Source organism: Amblyomma maculatum, chromosome 11 (assembly GCF_055883805.1).
Source record: "Amblyomma maculatum isolate TAMU_Amacu chromosome 11, ASM5588380v1, whole genome shotgun sequence".
NCBI lineage: Eukaryota > Metazoa > Arthropoda > Arachnida > Ixodida > Ixodidae > Amblyomma > Amblyomma maculatum.
The window spans coordinates 35,286,389-35,301,694 of NC_139354.1; positions in this window are offsets into that span (position 1 = coordinate 35,286,389).

Sequence of the window (15,306 nt, forward strand, 5' to 3'; positions counted from 1 at the left end):
CATCGAGGCCGTTGAGTCGTTTTCGCAGCTAGGAGAACACAGAACCGACGCCAGATTACTTTGTTTTGCAAGTAACTCGCTTCTCACACGACGTTCGCACTCAGCGTTTATAATGTGCACCCTTCGACATTCCTGAAGCTCTGAGTTTGTTTTGCAACGCGGAGAATCATTGGCCTAATCTACTAAGATGGCTAGCGATGCCATAAATTTCCCACACCAAGGTTGACATGTGGAGCACGTAGCCCATAACACATCTAAACTCGTTTCAATGGCGCTCCTTGCATTCTTAAGGAAATTTGCGCCTAAACCATGCGCCGAAGTAGTGGAAACCCCTATGCAACGTAAACAAAGCGTTGCACTCAGCGGCACGCAGCCGCTGGCCGTGAGTGATAAATGCACGTACATGGCATTACTTTGCGTTGCACTCTCGCACCGGTGCTTAATTACTCAGAGCAACCTTGAGAAAACATTGACTTTTTTCTTGAAGCATAGCGTATACAACGACACGTATGTCTGAATAACGTCCCTGCCGTTTGCAGTTTCCCTTTTGTCTTTCTGGCTATTGTTACTTTAATAACGACTTATGTCAATATTTAAACAGTTTAGAGTTACCGCAACGTATTTTTATGAACTGCAGAAGTGAAAGTGTCATGCGGTAAGAGCTCTGCAGTGAATGTTAGCAGTTTGTTTAGCATGAAGGGCTTACGTTGTAGTGCTTCTGCAACTATGAACAGTATCTGAGGTTAGGTGATAGCTGGAAATCAAAGTGAAATTCCTCACAGGAACCGTTTAGACTGGTGCTCAGTGGAGAAGATTTTAACAACTGAGCGCCAGTTAGCGAACGCCGCTTTTTAAAACAATGGACCCCTTTACTGCTGCTACGTCGTGAAAAGGCCGCGCCTTCGTCCGAAGCACATCCCGCTCTATTATATAAAGCCACTCAGTACAGTTTAACACGAACACAGCTGATAATTAGGTATTAGTTGTACGCAACACAGAAGTATATTTCAGTCCTTTTGTTTATTATCCCATTACGGGGGCCCATACCTTTGCCGCTTTCGTCAACATTTCACCTGTCATGAGCGATAGAAGCTCTTCATACTTTTGCTCATAGTAGAGACCGCTGGCACTGAAATGGTTTTATTAAAACATTTATGAAAAACGTAATTACGGTCATTGCGATACTATGAAATAACCTCGGAATTTGAAAGTGTGTCGACATCGGCGGTCAAGAACTCCTCGGTTCTTCTTTATGCTGATGATATAAAAATATTCAAGGTAATATGTTCTTTTCAAGATTGCTTGTTGTTGCAATCGGACATATCTGCTTTTTCTGGTTGGTGTGCAAAGAATCGACTTACCCTCAATTCTTCCAAAACTAGGGTTGTCTCCTTTACTCGTAAAACACATAGCTTTCTCTACCATTATTCCGTGAATTTTGTGCTGTTGGACAGGGTTAATGAAATTAATGACCTTGGTGTACTTTTTGACCGCACCCTCAGCTTCTCCTCTCATACTAAGCGCATTACTCAGCGGGCTATGCGCACACTCGGATTTGTTTGCAGACTTTCGAGAGAGTTCCGTACTCCACTTCCGTTCTTAAAACTGTACCTGTCCATATGCTTGCCGCTCTTGGAGTACGCGTCGGTTGTTTGGAATGGCACTTGCAAATCGAACTTGGACAAGGTTGACAGAGTACAAAAAAAAAAAAATTACGGATATTTAATTATCGCTTTCATTGCCCAACTTCCTCCTCTCACTCCACCAGGAGCACGCAATTGAATCTTCCTTCTCTTCACTGCCGTCGTATCAGAGTTGATATCATTTTTCTGTACAAACTCCTTCATGGCCACATTATGTGCCCTCAGCTCTTAGAGTACATCCTACTGCGCGTTCCGCGAAAGAGCATGAGGGAATTCAGACCATTTCAAGTTTCTCCGTCTCTTCATTCCCATTCCCTTGTGGACAGAATGCAGTGGTTATTTAATTCTTTTTGTCCACACCTTGACATCTTCCAAAACTCGCTCTGTTTTATATTGAATGTTCGTAGCGTTGTATTCTAAATAGTACTTTATCACATATAACTCCCACTTTCTAGCCTAAAATATTGTATTTACTTCACTTTTTGCTTTTTCTCCTGTTCAATGCTGTCTGCATCTTGAACTGCTTTTTATCCGTTTCTTATATTTCAACTTTAAACTTTATACTCGAATCTTACTGTCCCGTGTTCCATTCTATTTCTTTATTGCATTATTCTGTATTTCTAGTCTGTGTTTTATGTACCACTCACTTGTTGCGCCTGGAATTGTTATTTATTTTATGTATATTTCTATATTACTCTAATCATGCAATGTCAGTTATTTGTTGTTCTTTTTTCTCTCTATCTACTGTCCTTTTGTTTTTCTTTCGTGATGTGCTCAACAATTCTCTGACTGTGTATATAAGTGACGCTACTCATTGATTGCTTTCTTTTCGTGTTACTTTTCGTCTCAATTTCATTTCATGTGTTATTTATTTCTTCTTTGTGTTCTCTCTGTGTGTGTAAACATGTTTGTGTATTTTCATTTTTTTTTTTTTTTAATTTGTGCTGTAGCACGAAGACCACATGGTTGTTCCTGCACACATTAAATAAAGATTGATTGATTGATTGAATGATTACTATTTTTACTACTAATCGATATTTTTTTAATCGAAACGGTTATGCAATACGTTATGGGGCATCCGGTGGAAGATGGCTCTTGGAACACCAAACCAGAATATACTGAGTGATAGAGCAAATTCACCCATATATATTTATAGGGCCCTGCTTTCGCAGTCTCGAATCGTACTGAAATTCAAGATCAAGCAAGCATTTGCCCTTTTGCTCTACGCGAGGTTTCTGTCCTCGCTGAACTCGCCTTAGGACACCTGCGTGTGTATATACCGGGTGCCCCAGCTAACTTGAACCAAGGGTTACAAAATAATATATTTGCGGTAGGTCAGTGAGACCAGTTGCATACAACTACCAGCCTGCTTGCGCACTACAGGCAATTTTTTGTCTTGCAATTAGTTAATTGGCTAATTATGTTAATATTTCTAATTTAATAAATATTCACCTTAGACCAAAAATGTGAATTCGAAACTTGTAGAGCACCTTCAGAAACCCCCATTCCATTAATTGCGATAAAGAAAGTCTCACGTGTATCTTTTTTTCTGGGCTCGAAAGAAAGCCCGCGAAATACAAATAATACCACGTGACTAGTGCATTTGTGCGCCGCGATTGTGGTGCTCTCAGTCGTGGTTTGAGCGAACGAAATCAGCTGCGGCCGTAACCCGATGGTCCCGTTGCAGCGGCAGGCAGAAATGTTGGCGATGGTTGGAGCGAGCTCGAGCTCGCCCGTCGTCACCGCGATCTTGGCCAGCACTGTGCACCGCAGCAGCCTACATCACGACAGGCGGATGACGATAAAGAACCGGCAAATGAAGGTGCAGCGCTAATTTTAGTCGAGTCACATGTCATCTCGCCCCTTTACCCAAGCATGTATGCGCAGATTCAGTGGCTGATACCTTATCGCTCATCCGCTTGCCGTAATGTTCGCTGATGGGAGAGAAGGAGGGTTTGTTAGAATCCCGGTGGTGTCGGCTCGCCGCTCTCGGTGCTACTTGCACCATCCCGTGGGCCGGCTGTCGGACGCGGGCGAAGAAGCCATCGCAGGCATATCGGCCTGCCGCTTTAACGGGGCAAAGGAGACACGGCCGCAGCTAATTTCGTTCGCTCAAACCACGACTGAGAGCACCACGATCGCTGCGCTCAAATGCGCTAGTCACGTGGTATTATTTGTATTTCGCGGGCTTTCTTTCGAGCCCGGAAAAAAAGATACACGTGAGACTTTCTTTATCGCAATTAATGGAATGGGGGTTTCTGAAGGTGCTCTACAAGTTTCCAATTCACATGTTTGTTCTAAAGCCGATATTTAATAAATTAGATAAATTAACATAATTAGCTAATTAAGTAATTGCAAAACAAAAAATCGCCTGTAGTGCGCAAGGAGGCTGACAGTTGAATGCAATTGGTTTCACTGACTACCTCACATGTATTATTTTGTATCCCTTGGATCAAGTTAGTTGGGACACCCGGTATATATATATATATATATATATATATATATATATATATATATATATATATATATATATATATATATATATATATATATATATATATATATATATTGTAGTGTGGTAATCTTCATCGATATAACCACTGACATGCGTCGCGTGCTGCCGCTCTCAAGGACGAAGAAGTTGTTCGCTGCCTTGCTCTTTCGCCACGCCTGACGCTTCGCTGCGAGTCTCCCCTGAGCGGCTGGAATCATCTGGGTTCACCGAATAAACACACCCCTACAATTGGTGGAGGTGCTGGGTACGTTCCCGTCCACCCTGGAACTAAGAAGCCGCACGTTACCCTCTGCTTCCAGCATGCCGGATGACACTGCCACGACATCGTCGCCCCTCCCAACCACCGTGCTGTGTTCTGGAGCTCTACGGCAGCGTGATCCGTGCTTCTTCAGTGGCACAGCCGACCAGGACGTCGACGATTGGTTGGCGGCATATGAGCGCGTCAGTAGCTACAACAGATGGGACGACGCTATCAAGCTAAGCAATGTAATCTTTTATCTGACTGACGTGGCGAACCTCTGGTTTCGCAACCATGAGGCAGACCTGCCATCTTGGTCTGCATTTAAAAAGAATTTTGCAGAAGTGTTCGGCCGCCCTGCAGTTCGCAAGCTCCGGGCAGAACAACGCTTGCGTGAGCGCACTCAGCAAGTCGATGAGTCGTTCACTAGTTATATAGAGGACATCGTGGACCTATGCAAGCGTGTCGATCCGCTAATGACTGAAGCGGATAAGATCGAGAACATCATGAAAGGCATCTCTGACGACGCGTGCCAAATGCTCTGGGTAAAAAATCCTGCCACGGTGAGTGACGTGATCAAGCTTTGCCAGAGCTACGACGTGCTTCGTAAGAAGCGCGCTTCTACCCGGCGGTCCGGTGTTAGAGACGACGCCATCTCTACACTTGCGCTGGGCGGTTCTACCCCATCAGAGGACAGCCCTTTACTTCAGCAAATCAAAGCCTTCGTTCGGGAAGAGGTCGCCCGCCAGCTATCGCTGGTCCCTCAGTTACAGGATAGTGGCCGCCTTGTTCCTGACATGGCTCCGTCTTTGGCCCCTACCATACGGCGTGCCGTTCAAGATCACATCGCTGACGTTCTTCCTCCCAGCTCCATGCTCCCGCCCAGCCCTGTGCTGCCGCCCAGCCCCGTGCCAGCGCAAGTAACGGCACCACTGACTTACGCCCAAGTTGCGGCCAGGCCGCTCATGCCATCAGCATCTCTTTCCTACCAGGCCGCTCCTTCCAACCTTCCTTCGCCTTTGCCTGGGTCTGCATTCCATGTCCCTATTCCAAGGGTACGCCAACGCCCTACGAACCCTTGGCGTACCGCGGACAACCCACCAATCTGCTACTCTTGCGGGCTGCCGGGCCATGTCGCACGCCTTTGCCGCCAACGCCTTCCACCTTCTCGACCTGAACTATGGAACTACTCCTACAATACAGACCAGCCCTCGCCGAGAAATCCGCCCAGTTCCGAATTTGTATCTCGTGACAATCAAACGTACACAGCTCGCCGATCACCTTCCCCTCGTCGCCGTTCCCCGTCCCCACTCCGACGTTCTACCGGCACCGTTGAGGGAAACTAACAGTCGCAGTTCCCGGGGCAAGAACTGCGCTTGGTTCGAACTCTTCAAGTCCTCGGTGTTCTCCCACTAACGTAATTCAAGTGTTTGTCGACGGCGTCGCAGTACTCGCTCTAGTCGACACGGGCGCTGCCGTATCAGTCATCAGTGAAGCTCTTTGCCGTCGTCTTCGTAAGGTGACCACCGCACTTTCCGACTTTTCGCTTCGCACCGATTACAATATATATATATTGTAATCTATAAGCAATAAGCAATCTATAAGCATTCTATAAGCAATAAAGTATAGGTATCGTGTTTTTCTTTCCTTTTCCTTTGTCAGGCCTCCTCCTTTGCACAAGTAGGTGTTAATCCAGAGAAAACAGGTTTCGGCTCAGGTTAATGGGTCCCCACGCACAAGGATTTGAGCAAAACGCGCCCAACGCAAGAAGAAAAAAAAATGCTTATGAACTCTTAGCAATTAGTCATGAAAAACAAGAGAGAGCGGGAGCTATACTAGTCCTTTCCTTGCGCATAGATAAAGATAGCCTTCAACCTGGATGACCTGTAGTATATGATCTCAAATTAGGATAGTCTAAACGGCGCCAATTTTCCGGTTCACCACCTCAACATCCACGCATGTGAAATCTTCCTTATGCAGAATTTTTTACCAATTTGTGAGTGCGACGTTGTACAACGAAAAAACTGCCTTGTTCGGACGAGATTGTGCTTCGCTCTAGGACCGTCTTGCGTCACCGGTCGCCGTCTCCAGTCCTTCGAATAACCCCCAATAAACCCCTCTTCAATATCTCTATCGGAACTATTGCTGTGAAATTACTACTGCACGAATTAATAACCAATAAGGAATTTTACAAAGCCGTCAGCATATTAGGTGTTGCACGTTAAGTGAAGTGCCTACATATTCATCTTCGTTTGGAGGCGTATGCAAATAAACCGCTTGTTTGCTGATTTGCACTACTCGTCCTCTTCGATGTTCTCGCAGCATTGGGAAAACTAACTTTAATATTTCACACAGTCTTTAACAGTTTTTCTTTGTATAAAACATTTTACGTTGCAAAATAAGAAAAGTGCTGCTTATTATGATCTCCGAAACTAAAAATAGGACATATATATATAGAGAGGAAAGAAAAACAATACGTAAGAACAAATGTTTGAAAGCTTTGTTCTAAATACCCAAGCGAAAACTTGAGCACGACTGAACAACTCGTCTTTATAGCCTTTCAGTATAGAATCGGTATATTTTGTCTACCGACTATTGTCTTATTTATAATGCATGGTGATGGAACAGCGCAATGAACGGGACACAAAGACACTAGGAAGCACTTGCACTGCGTCCCGTCACTGTGTCCTGTCACTGTATCGCGTCCCTTGTGCTGTTCAATCGCCATGCATTATAGCTCGCCAACTAGCCCTTATAATGCATACTTAAACTCAATGAATTAATTTTTGGAGGTCTAATGCAGCTGCGTAGGAAGGTAAGTGGACGATGTCTGGAGAAACCTTACGACGAGAGTCGCAGACAAAAGGGACTGCAATCGAAGGTTGCATGTATCTGAAAAAAAAAAAAAAAAAAAAAAAAAATTCGCAATGCTTATTTAGGTGTGCACAGTTGCGAACAACAAAAAAAAAATGCGTTAAATGTTAACGCCTCTTGTAATTACTGTAAAAGTGCAACAAGAATAAATACAAAGTAAAAAAATGCTTCGCTATTTAGCAACTGGTGGCGAATTATTGTTTCCTGTTAGAACTCTATCTCTTCGCTATTGCGATGCATCTCTTCATTCGACCCAAAAGAAATTTTTAATTAGCAAGTATGCAAAGAAGCTATTCTGGGCATAGCGAAAAACCTAGAAAGAAGTCGCATATGGCTTTGCTTTCAAGAAGAAAAGAGTACACGTCTCTCAGCGCCCCGCCGGGGTGGCGCAGTGGTTACGGCGCTCGACTACATTTCCCACGGACGCGGGATCGAATCCCGGCCTCAGCGGCTGCTTTCCCTGCAGGCGAAAAGCAAGGCGCTTGTGTGCTGTGCGATGTCAGCGCACGTTAAAGAACCCCAGGTGGTCGAAATTTCCGGAGTCCTCCACTACGGCGTCTCTCATAGCCTGAGGCGCTTTGGGACGTTACACCCCACAACCCAACCCAACAGTTAGCAGCAACAACGCTCTGATGTTAGAGTAATTCACTAATTCTAAACGGGGAATACTACGTGCAACGTGTGGACAATGTGTCGCCTGCGTGTGCTCCAAAATAATAGAAACCACGCCAACACTTTAACATCTATTCTAATGACTTGCATCAGATGAACAACATGAGAAATGAAGAGTTGGCTCTTCAATCAGTCTTCGAGAAGAACCGAGCATAGCGCTGCCTGACAAGGAGGCAAGGACGGTTTCCCTGAAACTCTGCAGAACAATGCGTTCATCCGTTCTTTATGGCTGCTCAGTTCAGTGAGCAAATGGGAGCCGTTTCTTAAAAGCAACTCATTTATATCGACGAAAGGGCGCATCTGTGATGTACACCCCTGCAGATGTTGCCCACTTTGTCAAATGACTTATCCCCCATTGGGAAGCTATATACAACGACGTGGCCCAGCTACCACTGATTGCAATATATTCACCAGACCCTACGTATGTACATTATAGCATAAGCGAGCCAAAGAACCTGTAAAGAAAACGTGTACGGTCGACAGTAAATGTGTCCCTGCGCTAACGCGTAGACACCGTTTCAAAACAACAAAAACAAATGTGTAGCAAAAGGGTGCTCAGTGCAGCCGCCCGACTAAGTTCCTTTGTTTAAAGAAGCTTCTTGCTGCCAGCCGCCAAAACAGACACATTTATCAAGCTGCACCATGATGTCGGACGCCATTTTGGATTTCATACATATTTATTCGTGTGAATTAATCACAATGTGTGTAATTACATATTATGTCGAGTTTGTGGAGGTATGGAGTCATTTAGTGCAGCACTGGACGAATGCCACATAGATAAATTCGCCGGGAGTGCGCTGACATTTTTTCTTTATTTCGCTTGTGGAAAACTGAGTTGATAAGGGTATTCCAAACAACGCCGGCATCTGAACTTCTCTTTTGATTTAAAAGAAAAAAAAAATCGGTAATATAACTGTGCCATTCAGTTTCTCTATTGATATTGCTTCCTAGTATGACTCACCTGAACGAAAAATTTCCCCTTTTCGGCATGTAAGGATGTCATTTATATAGATTTTTGAATGGACGTTGCCATGCGGTACGGGGAAGGCCCGATAAATTAGCTATCAACCCTCCTGCATCCTCCAGGAAAACAAACGTTGCGATGATTCTTCCTCTTTGAAGAATAGTAACTGCAATGAGTTTTCCTGCTACCCATGTTTCCCGGAAAACTTTCGCTCCGAAATTAGGCGCATGTACCAGAATAGAATACAGAGTCATACAGACTACGCACTCTTTTCACCTTTGGCGAGCGGCAAACCGTCACTGGCTACAAGCTTTTGTATCCAATCGATGGGCGTTCAGGCACTTGACTTAGTTATGCAGCCTGGTTAAAGTTTAAGCTACTGCCCTTGAATGCGTGTCATGTAGTTAGGACACGTGTCTTGGCTCTCAGCCTTACAGTGGAATATGCGCTGCATCTGTAAACACCAAAAAGGTTTTGATACTGAACCTTATTGCGGAGCGATTTTTGCGCACATAATGGCCTAACGGGTTTTTGAACATCAATGTGGAACATTTGATACAACTAAAAAGACTTAAATACCTTGGTTCTGAACCTTACAATGAAATATTTGTTGCGCATCTAAATACCTCAGTTGTCTTGTTTCTGAAACCCACAGTCTAATATTTGTGTTGAAGACAAGAAAGGTCTTCGTTCTGATTGGAGGAACATTCGAATCTGCCCAAAAGACTTACGAAACGTGCAGTGTCGGCACTAAACACCGCATTGAAAATTTGTCCGTCAAAGACCGGAAATGCCGTAATTGGTTCGGAACATTGCAGTGGAGATTTGTTGCAGCCTTAAAGAATTAAAAGGTCCTGGTTCTGAATAGTGGAACATTGGATGCACTCCAGAAGAGTGAAATTTCGTGGTTATGCACCTCACAGTAGAACTTTCTTTAGACGCTTAAAGGCTGCAGGGATTGTGCTCTCCGAGCGGCGCGGAACACGCAGACGCTGCCGTTTGGTTTGGCCGTTAGAGACTATGCAGAAACTGCGAGAGGGGGCGGCACTCATGCTGCTGCTGATCCGTTCCGAATGCAATTTTTCCGAGAACTGCTGTAATTCACCCCTCCCTTCCGTCTTCCTGTGTCGGTCTCCCCTGTTGGGCCACCTGCTGGTGATGTGCTAGGCTCTTGTTTCGACGGCCGTACGCGGGAAACGAACAGGGGCATCGCCACAGACTCTGGCAGCAGCAAGTGAGCAAGTATTTTGCTCCGGGTTCCCCTACTTTGGACAGGGGACCATGGGTTGGGAAAGCGTCCACGTTGTAAACTTACTCGAGTCCAGGCCTGAAAGGAGTCCGGCGCTGACTTGTGCGGCGCCGAAGCTTCTGTGTCTAGAGGACCTGTTTGACAGGGTTCTCCGTCACTATCTGCCAATGCCGATGGTGACACGCGATAAGTGATCGGCATGCGACCTGTGTTGTCGAGATATGCACCGCGTATCCCGTACCCTCCCTCGTGATGTATCGAGCGCGCTTAAAGTTTGTTTGACCGGTCGGCGAGCGCCCATATAGCTCGGCCGCGAATAGCCTTTACATCGCGTGGGCGCTGCGGCCCCGCTTTCGGGGGCTGCGGCAGGGCTATGGGCTGTAACTAGCTCTGGGGATCAGTGGAGTTTTTGCAATGCAGCTTTCTATGCAGTAAACATTCGTGCTTATAACTTGTGTTCTTTCTTCCTTGGAAGCGGAAGAGCAGGCGCGTAGTGTATGCTGACTGTGCCCTCGGCTTGCTCTGGCCCGAATCCATGGAATCGAGGCGAGGTGCCACACATCTAACAGCACGCTATCAAAAGTAATGCCACAAGACATAAAACCTTAGAAGGGTTCAACGCTGCCGAATCGAATATGGGGCGAAGGCATTAGCTGCGGGTGATCGAGCGTTCTTCTTCTTCTTCTTCTGTTTGGCGCAGCGCCGGCTCGGGAACCACGGACACGGCACAAAGCGACGAGCGGTTAGACCTAGTGTAGGATGTTTTCGCAATAAAAGGGGAAGAAGAGTGACAGCAAGAGCGAGCCGGTGTTGATGCATAATAGTTCGACAGCGCTAGCGAACAGAACCGGGAAGGAGAACTGACACACAGCTGAGTTCTATTAGCAATAAGCATGTCGCTTTATACACTTGCACACACACAAAAAAAAGACTGCATACATGCACATAGTCATCAACAGAAGCACTCATAGGAACCAAAACATTTGCAAAGCGCACGTGAAGTCATCGCCCAACCGCAGTACATTGTGAAGCATGTTGACTTCCCTATAAGATAACGTAAGAAGTGGCTCACGTAACCTCTCATTTCTTTTCATAACAATATGAAATGCGTACTCTACTACAACTGTGCGCTGATCTAAAACAAACAAAAAACAATTAAAACACCTAAACAACAACTAGACTACACCTTGTGTACACCAGTAGCGCCTTATGTTTCTTGTTGTTGTAGTGGTTATTTATTATATCTACAAAAGGAAAGAAAATATGTTTGCCAGCCCCGGTATCTGCTATCTGATATCTGAAGCACCTGAACTGGGGCGGTGGAAATAAAGGGATAGTGAGGAGAAGGTAGAGGAAATCAAAGAGGTGAGTCATAGGGAGAAAGAAAAGGGTAGGTAAAAATAAAACAAATATATACACTATGATACAGTACACAGTAGTTTGCTTGATGCCCACCTGCAAATGTCTTAAGTCACTTGTTTTGCTTTTTTGCTTATCCGGAATAAACCGGTGTTTTTAAGAGACTACATTTGTCACTCGTCGGGCGAGACCATGGCTCGCGGAAACGTTTTTTGAAGGCGAGGTCTTCAACCTAACACGTCTTTGTTTTGAATCTTCAGTTGAATTATACGTTACCAGCGTGAAAATCTGAAAGGTCTTTGAAGACGAGGGCGAAGGCTCTGGTTTTTTTTTTTTTCTTTTTTTTTTTTTTTTTTTTTTACGAAGTTCACTGCTTTGAGGGCCCTCGTTAGCGCTCCATCAAGGATTTTAAACAGAAGCCACAACGTCGTATATGTCTGAACGTTCCTTGTTTTTTTTTTTTTACAGTTTATTGGGGGGTACCTAGATATTAAGCATTTTTCAACCTTGATTGCCGGAATTAAGAAAAGCAGCATCAGTGAAGTTTTTCAGGGAAAAGCTCTTCTGAAGATGGAAGGTAGCGATACAACTCTACCTGCCCCATGTCTGGGTTGGAGTAACAGCTGACAGTTTGAATGAATAAGCAAATATACTCGACTTCTACAGGTTGTGCATCAGTTCAGCAACAGATAGTAGTAGTTCAGTTCAGTTCACTTTATTTCCTTTCAAGTGAAAGTGGAAGACGAGGCAAAAGGCGTGTAACCTGACAAGGTCTCGTCTCCAATGTGCAGCTCGCAACAGGCAACACGTTCAGATGTATACAAAGGGAATTGTCCAGATTAACAATACAGCAAATGAAAAAAAAAAAAAAATATATATATATATTTATATATATATATATATATATATATACATATATATATATATATATATATATATATATATGTATATATATATATATATATATATATATATATATATATATATATATATATATATATATATATATATATATATATATATATATATATATATATATATATATATATATATATATATATATATATATATATATATGTATATATATATACATACATATCAACACCCAATGCAGTTTACAGTATAACATCACTTTGCGTTGAAACAAACTCATAACAGAATATGTGACAGCACGAAGATGAGTAGAAAAAGGCAATAAAAATATAGGTCGGTGTTTGACAGGAAATAACATGACGACATAGACTGTATGGAAAAAAAATACCATGAAGAAAAACTAAAACTGATCATTTGGAGTCAGATGGGTGCCCCTGTATTCAATAAATATATTCTGTGGTCTTTGGGAATGCTTTATATGCTGATTTGAATGAATTAAATGCTAACGTAAGATCGATTCTGTGTTCATGAAGGTTTGAGTAATTTTACTGCTTGATATTCAATATCCTGTTTGCCATAATTGGTTCTGACTTCTTTTGTTTTATGTGCAAGGGTTCGAAAGCTATAATGTGGAGATACATCAGTGTACCTTGTGTACAGCTTTCTTTTGTGAATGATTTGCATAAGTTTAAAGTAATATACCTTGTTGGCTGGTAATAAATCATATTTTAGGAAGGGTGGCTTGGTTGGCAAGTCACTTATTCTACCGTTATAGTTCTCAAATAGACGTAGAATGCGCTTCTGTAGTACAAGCCGCTTATCGTAATTTCCTTTCGTCGTGGGGCCCCAGACTAATATTGCATAAAGTAGACAAGGGTAAAATAATGTGTAATACAAAGTTTTTTAAGCCAGAGAGGGTTAAGAGGAGCTATACGGCTCATACAACCTACGGCACGGGAACGTCAGCGCCACCGAAAGGCAGCGCTGCGAAAGTCATCAAGACAGTCGTTACCGTAGGAGGAGGAAGAGGATTACCGAGCAGTGAGGAAGCTATGACGGGAAGGGGCGAGACCTCACTCAGAGGGTAATACGAGAAGTGTATCCACATTTTAATGTGCCATCGATTAAGCAGTCGGTACTTTAAATTTGCGATGGTGTAAATCAGAAGTGGTGATGGTAATATTAGTAGTAGCAGTATTACGGGTGGTAAATAAACCAAAGAGTACGCTAGGAACTATACATATGCGCATGTCACTTTATATGTTTTGCTTGATCACTATAACGAGAAACCACTATAACGAACTCCATCCTTCTCCTCTCTAACCATTCACTGAGCCTCGCATTAAACTTCAGTTACCGCCTGGCGAGCTTCTTTTCTCCTGCAGTGAAGACTTTCGTGAATAACGCCTTGCAAACTGAGGATTATCTCAGCAGCGTTCAGATCACCCTGTCAGAAAGTATCAGAGACCTTGCATCTATATAATGCTATTGAATAATAAGTAGTTACAACCAGCTACTAGTAGAGTTGTTAAGAACTCTGGCTTTGGATGGAAGGCAGCGGTTTTAACCCGCAGCCGTCGCGTTGTTTGTGGTCCAGGTTGGCGTTAGGAAGAGCATCCGGTGAGGGGTGCTCTAGGCCAGGGGTCGGATTGCTCCTCTAAGACGCGCCTGTCGTTCCGTGAAATTCTGTCGCGGCCACTGTCGGACTAATTTCATTCCCCTACCGGTCGACGTTTGCTGAGGGATTCGGGGTGCGCCTGCATCCCGAGGCAGCCGTCCACTATGCTGGGGCTCGCCGGATTCACCTGAGAATTATGGCGTGCGACGTTAGGTGCGTTCCTTGAGGTCGTAAATCCCCACATCAACGAGGTCAGTATACTCCTCCGAAGTGAGGTGTATGCTGCGCCTTGTTTTAGACATTTAGTTTATTGTTAGTGATTCTGACGTGAAAATACCTTCGTTTGAATCATTTTCTTGGTGTGTAAACCCTGAAGTACTCGAGAAGCTCAGTTTCAAATGGGAAGTTTAATTTTTTATAATTGCGAGGCGAAAATCGATACGTTTGAATTATTTTGCTGCGAATACACAGAAGAGGTGAAAAAGCGCATTTTTCGACGCAAAGTTCAATTGTGAAAACTGCTACAAAAACATATTCACATGAATTCTTATTGACGTGCATACCAAATACTTCTACACAAGCGCCTTTTTCGACAGGATGTTGTATGCTTGCGCAGTTTTGTTCGGACATTACAAAATGCTATTAACACTCAACGTATCGGGAAGCTCACTGATTAATGTTTTTCATATCTTCGAAAACTCTCCTCACTAATTTTCTGCTGCAGACTATCTCACCGACGCGAGTGAAGGGCAAACAATACAAGTAAAGATTTGTATTGCATCGAAGAATAGGGTTATTTCCTTCATTATTACCGCAAGCGTATACACAGCATACTAGAATTCAAGAAAGCTGAATTTCGTTGAGTGACGACCTACGCATAAGTGAGACATCTCCTTTTTGCACAAAAATCTTTTGACCCGTGTTGTGTACGTATACCTGTTTGTGGGTGTGTTGGAGCAGCGTAAACAGTACTAAGAGGAGCTCAAAAGTCCTGAAACGTACCTCAAGCCAAGGACAGTGCCAGCTTGGGAGCGTAGCAGCGAACTTTCCTTATGCTGTTTCATAACGACTCTTAAAATTGCAGTTTCTCCGGCCTTTTTGGCGCAAAAATTGCTCGGCGATAGCATGCTTATGGTGTGAGGGAGTGGTAATGATAAATTCTTCACCATTTCCTTTTATTTTAACACCAGAGCTTTAAAAAAACCCGTTATCCTGAAAATCTTCCGTCAGCATGTCGGCGCTGGTGTTGCGTGCGAAAAATCCTTGAAAGGCTATGGTATGTGGTAGCTTCCAGCCGACAT